This window comes from Arachis hypogaea, chromosome 6 (genome assembly GCF_003086295.3).
Source record: "Arachis hypogaea cultivar Tifrunner chromosome 6, arahy.Tifrunner.gnm2.J5K5, whole genome shotgun sequence".
NCBI classification, from domain to species: Eukaryota; Viridiplantae; Streptophyta; class Magnoliopsida; order Fabales; family Fabaceae; genus Arachis; species Arachis hypogaea.
The window spans coordinates 86,783,563-86,789,562 of NC_092041.1; positions in this window are offsets into that span (position 1 = coordinate 86,783,563).

A 6,000-nucleotide genomic window follows, 5' to 3' on the forward strand; every position below is an offset into this window, starting at 1 on the left:
GCAATATATAATAGTTCATACTTATCTTTGGAAATGATGGCCCAAAACGGGCGTTAAATGCCCTACTAACCCCTTGCCTAGCGTTTGGATGCCCTAGAAGGACCAAGATGGCATTTAGATGCCCAAAAGGGAGCAAGCTTGGCGTCCAACGCCCCAACAGAAGTCCTAGCACGTGGAATCACCCCATGCTCAACCCAAACACTCACCAAGTGGGCCCAAAAAGTAGATTTTTGCACCAGGAGTCCAGTTTATCTTATTTTTTTAATCCTTAGTCATTAGAATAGTATATATAGACAAAAGTTCACCCTTTATTAGAGACTTTTGCCCTTTTGCACGTTTTACCATTATCTTTCTATAAGCTATGAGCAACTAAACCTCCTAAGTTAGGGTTAGGAGCTCTGCTGATTTTGATGGATTAATAATATTACTGTTTCTATTTAATTACATGTTTGATTCTATTCTCTTATGCATTCTCATTCTTAATCTCATGAATTGAGGATGAACCGTGACATTCATCCTTGTTCTACATGGGTTCCGTGTGAGTCGTGACCCGGATAGCATTGAACCACAGCTAGAGAGTTCATTGCGGATTCCAAGAGAGTACCTGGGCAACTTTTGATACGTGACATGAAATCCCATTGACCGTGGGTTACTGAGGTCTCTGTGGCGCTAAGACTAGAGTCAGAAAAGTAGCACTCTCTGATCTGGAAGATCTGACCTTGTGTGTGGCATTTTGAGTAGGATCGCAAAGGGGAGTGGATTGCTTAGAGTTTCATCTTCGGCTACAGTGAGAAGCCATGAGTCAACTTTATGAGAGGACATGAGTTACTCGGATATGGTGGACTACTGTGGTTTAGAAAAGATTAACTTGATGAGAGGACATGAGTTAGTCACTTATGGCTGCCATTGAATGAATCATTCGTTATTGAAGTAGATAGTAAGAAAAGTTAATTCGGAAAGAAATAGCATCTCCAAAGCCTTAACTGAATCCTTATCACTGTTTTCACCTCAATCTGGTATTTCGTTCTTTATTATTTTGTTTATGCGTTTAATTACACAACCATCTTTTCTAATCGCCTGACTAAATTTTACAAGATAGCCATTTCTTGCTCAATCCGACAATCTCCATGGGATTCGACCTTTATTCACCTGAGGTATTACTTGGATGACCCGGTACACTTGCCGGTTCAGTTGTGCGGAATTAAATTCCGCGCACCCGTCACACAGACAAACAAAACAGACAAGGCGAACACAATTAGAGTACAGTTAATTTAGGTAACAAGTATAACAAATAGCATATTGATTCATATAGGCAAATCCAATTAATGCACTAGCAAACAAAACAAGCATATGAATATGATGTATGCCTGCTCTATGGCTAATGAGTCTCATCTGTCGGTTATAAAGCCAACCCGACATGTCCAGCTGCTAAACCTCATACAGTCCCCCGTGCGCGCATCCCCAAGAGTCTATGAATAACTTTTTCTCATTCATAAATAAATTATGCTCATTGGGGGAATTTCCGGGGCGTTAAAGTGTCCAGCCACATCTTACGATGTAGGGTCAACAGAGTATCGAGTTTTGACCTAGAGCACATGGTGGCAAGCCACTGCATCTTACCCAAGGAAACTTGTATCTCAGATGAAGAAGTGCATAAGCCACATTCACATTCATATTTATTCATTCATATTCATCATGGCCTGCCAAATCATCATTCCTTTTCATTCATTCAATTTCATTAAGGCCAAATACCTTATACATACCCCTTTTCTGCACTTTCCATTCATATTTCATCATGTTCAAAGCTTTTTTCACCTCCAAGTTACCCCATTCTTATAGCTTAATCTCTTCACTTTACTCAAAACTAATATTTAGGGTCTAAAAGAGTAAATATAGAGGTTTAGAGATTTAAAATCATGTTTAAAATACAAAAACTTAATTTGTTGAAAAACAGGGCCCCGCGTACGCGAACTATGTCACGCATACGTAGATGTGGTATTTTTTCCAACTCGCATACGCACCCAGTCACTGACGCCGGTCTTCCCCGTTCTATTACCGCCTCAACCTTTGAAGAATCCACTACTATTCCTCCTCTACTCACCACACATCCAGGAATTTAACTTCTTCCTTCCAGAATTCACACTTCGACAACTTTGCATACAACTTTCACTCCTTCTGGATTTGCAACTCAATCTTCAGATGCTTTTCACATTCTTTCACCGTCTTTGAGTAAACCAGGATGTCATCTATGAACACCACCACAAACTTATCCAAAAAGTGACAAAATATATTGTTCATGTAATCCATGAACACAACAGGCGCGTTTGTCAACCTAAAGAAGATCACTGCTTATTCATAGTGACCATAGCATGTTCTAAATGCCATTTTCCGAATATCATCCTCCTTTACTCTTATCTGATGCTAACCTAACCTCAAATCGATCTTCGAAAACATCCTAGATCCTTGCAATTGATCCATTAAGTCATCGATCCTCGGCAATGGTACTTATTCTTCACCGTCACTTTATTTAACTGTCAGTATTCCACACAGAGTCGCATTCCTCCATCTTTCTTCTTCACCAATAAAACTGGCACTCCCTACGGAGATACACTTGGTCGAATGAACCTCTTACTCAGAAGCTCTTCCAACCGAGTCTTAAGTTTAGCCAGCTCTATCGGAGCCATTCTGTACGACGCAATTGATACTGGGCCGGCTCCCAACACCAAGTCTTTCACAAATTCAATTTTTCTTTAAGGTGGAAATTCGAGAATGTCTTCAAGAAACACTTTAGGAAACTCCTTAACTAGCAAAATTCAGTCTAACTTCTGCTCATCGCCCGACGCATTCGAAGCTAAAAGTATATAACCCTGACACTCTTCCCCACTACAGTTCACCATTACAGAATTCAGGTAATAACTCTTAGCTACAACTGCTCCTCCTTTTCCTTCCGACATAAAGCGAATTGATCGCTCAAAGTAATCTAACAACACTTGGTTCTTTGACAACCAATCAAACCCCAAAATCATCTACAACCTAACCATCGGCAAACAAATTAAGTCATGAACAAAAGATCTATCCTCAATCTTGAAAGGTATTTGCCTACAACCTAATCTAGTCACAACTATCTGAGATAGGGTATGCGCATGCAAATCAAAAGCTAAGTGCGAGATTTTTAACCCTAGTTCAGCAGCCTTATCAAATGTAATGAATGAATGTGATGATCCCGTATCATACAATGTAACCAACACTTTGTCACTAATAAAACATTTATCTCTCATCAAAGGATCTGACTTAGCAACATCATTGGCATTCACAGCAAACACTTGGTCTTGTTGTTGGTTCCAACGCACATTCGAATTCCTTCCATAAAGGCAATCCTTTGTAATATGTCCTGGCAATCCACAAGTAAAATAGCCACGTATATCCAGCTTGCACGAATCAAAGGATGAAAAGATCTACAACGGTCAAAAATTAAGTCTGGAGAAGTCTTACCCTGTTTACCTCTTTCCTTCGCCTGGTGATACTGATCGTAGTTAGTCCTCTTAAAGTTTCCTTGACCTTGAGGGTGTTGAGGGGCGTGTCCACATCTTTTGAAGTTTTGACCCCTAGACTGGAAATATTTTCCACGGCCTCTGTTGTTGCCTCCACGAGTATCCCTTGCCAATGCTACCTTCTTAGCATAATCTTCAATAACCCTTGCCTTGTTCACTAACTCAGAAAACCTCTGAATCTCCAACGGAGCCACAACACTCATAATGTTCTCCCTAAGACCTCCTTGGTACTTTATGCACTTCCAACCCTCATAGGACACAGGGGTACCCTGACATACCCTTGAGAACCTACAGAGTTCTCAAACTTATTGGTATACTCAGCTACAGACATTGACCCTTGCTTCAGTTGCATGAGTTTCAACTCTCCAGCCTCCCTCACTGACTCTGGAAAATATCTTGTAGAAAGCGGTCCGAAACAACTCCCATGGAATGTCCGCATTCTGAAGTTCTAGCTCTCGGCATTCTCTCTACCACCAGTGTTGAGTCTCTTCCATCAGCTGATAAGCCACAAACTCTATGAATTGATTATCGGAGACATGCTAAGTTTGCAGGGCATGCTCCATGGATTGGAACTAATTATCTATTTTAGTAGGATTTGTTGTTCCTCTGAAAGTCAGTAAGTTCACCTGTAGGAAAGCTGATAGTGTCATTGGAGCACCTACTAAGTTGTTCTCGGCCCCTTCTCCATTTTCATTTCTATTTCTGGCTGGTTGCCCCAACCTTTCCATAGCTTGTGTCATCACAGTAGCACTCGCTTGTATCGAGTTAGCTAGGTTAGTCATTGCCATCATGAACTCGACATGGTTATTGGCTGGTTGGTCATCCTCATTATCTCCTTGTGTCTGTGGTCAACCCCATCCACGAGTCGCCATTCAGGATCCTGTCCATACCAAACAATTGATATCAAAGTAATCAGTCTCAATATCTCAAGTCTAGTGATTTAATTATCTCAAAAAGGTACTCACAAACAAGCATGCTATGCATATCAAACAGATATCCTAAATAGCACGAAAGAAAAATTGACCTAGAGTATGCAATGAAGCACAAACAGTCCATCCCTCAAGCTCACGAGGGTGAACCACTCTGATACCACTAAATGTAACACCCTATCACTCTTAGCCTTACCTCTAGCTGTAAAGAAAAAGGACGACAAAGCGATATGATAGTTCTAAAGCTCATACAATAAAATATAGTCAAAGAATATAATATACTAGAAGCCCAAAGAAAGAATAAAAGCTCAAAGACTCATAAAACAGAGATAAAAAAGCACGAAATGTTCACACATGATAACTAAAGCGTAAAAATAAGAGAAAAGATCATAGATACAAGATAAAAAAGGTATATATATACTAAGGTTCTGAAAACTGAACCGGTTATTAAACCGGTTAAGTGACCAGTTCAACGGTTTAATGGTTCAACCAAGGTTGAACCGTGATTGAATCGGTTTAATTAAATATTCAATAAAATCTTTAAAATTTTAATTATTTCTAAATAAAATTTAAAATAAAAATTTTTTAATTAACTTCGAACAAGTTCTTACTAAGATAATGAGCAACAATTCTCAAAACAAATATTCAGAATCCAAACCCAGCAAACTAATTATGCAGAAATAAGTTTCTAGAGTTTCAGGAAATAAAGAAAAGAAGAGTACTTGAGAGAACTTGAAAAAAATATTAGAAACTAATTAATTGTGACTAATCAGTAACAAACAAGAAAGTGAGAGAAGCCCACATCAAAATCACATACACATAGGTCATAAGAATTAACAACAATGCATTCAAGACACAATTGATAACCAAAGAACAAGTGCAAATAAATTAAGTTATATTATTTCAAGATTAACTTGTTCTTCCGTCACTGTACATAATCACTTAAATTCTACATAAGTCACACACATAAAGCAAATAAGGATCAAATTTTACCATTTTCACTTCTACAAAGTTGATAAGTCACCTAGAAGGAAGAACTGCTTGTGGAACAAAAGGAGTATACGCTATTTCTTTCTCAGCTGCAAGGCGTTGTGCCTTCTGAAATTTTTTTAACACAGCCTTAAAATCTTTTGCGGGTTTGGCATCTGCCATCTTCTTGCTTGCTTGCAAAACAAAAATTTTAAATTAAAGGTGTTGAAGTTCATGTCTTGAACACGGGCTAGATAGGGTTAGGGTTCTTCAGAAGGGGATTTTGAATTTGAGAGAGAAAGAAAGATGGAGGGGTGTTGTGTGTAACAGTGACGACGTTGGCGATTGCAAGGCTTCTGACAGGGAGGAGTTGATGGGAGGGTAGTAGCCACGACGACGTCTATAAAGTGGCTGGAAGGCAATGATTGTGACGGCAACGGGGTGAGCAAGAAAAGCGAAATGGAAGAGCTTGCGCAGGCGAAGGGAAGGGGACGATGGCAGAGAGGGGGAATGCAGCGGTTGGGTAGGAGGAGAGCAAGGCTGGGAGACGA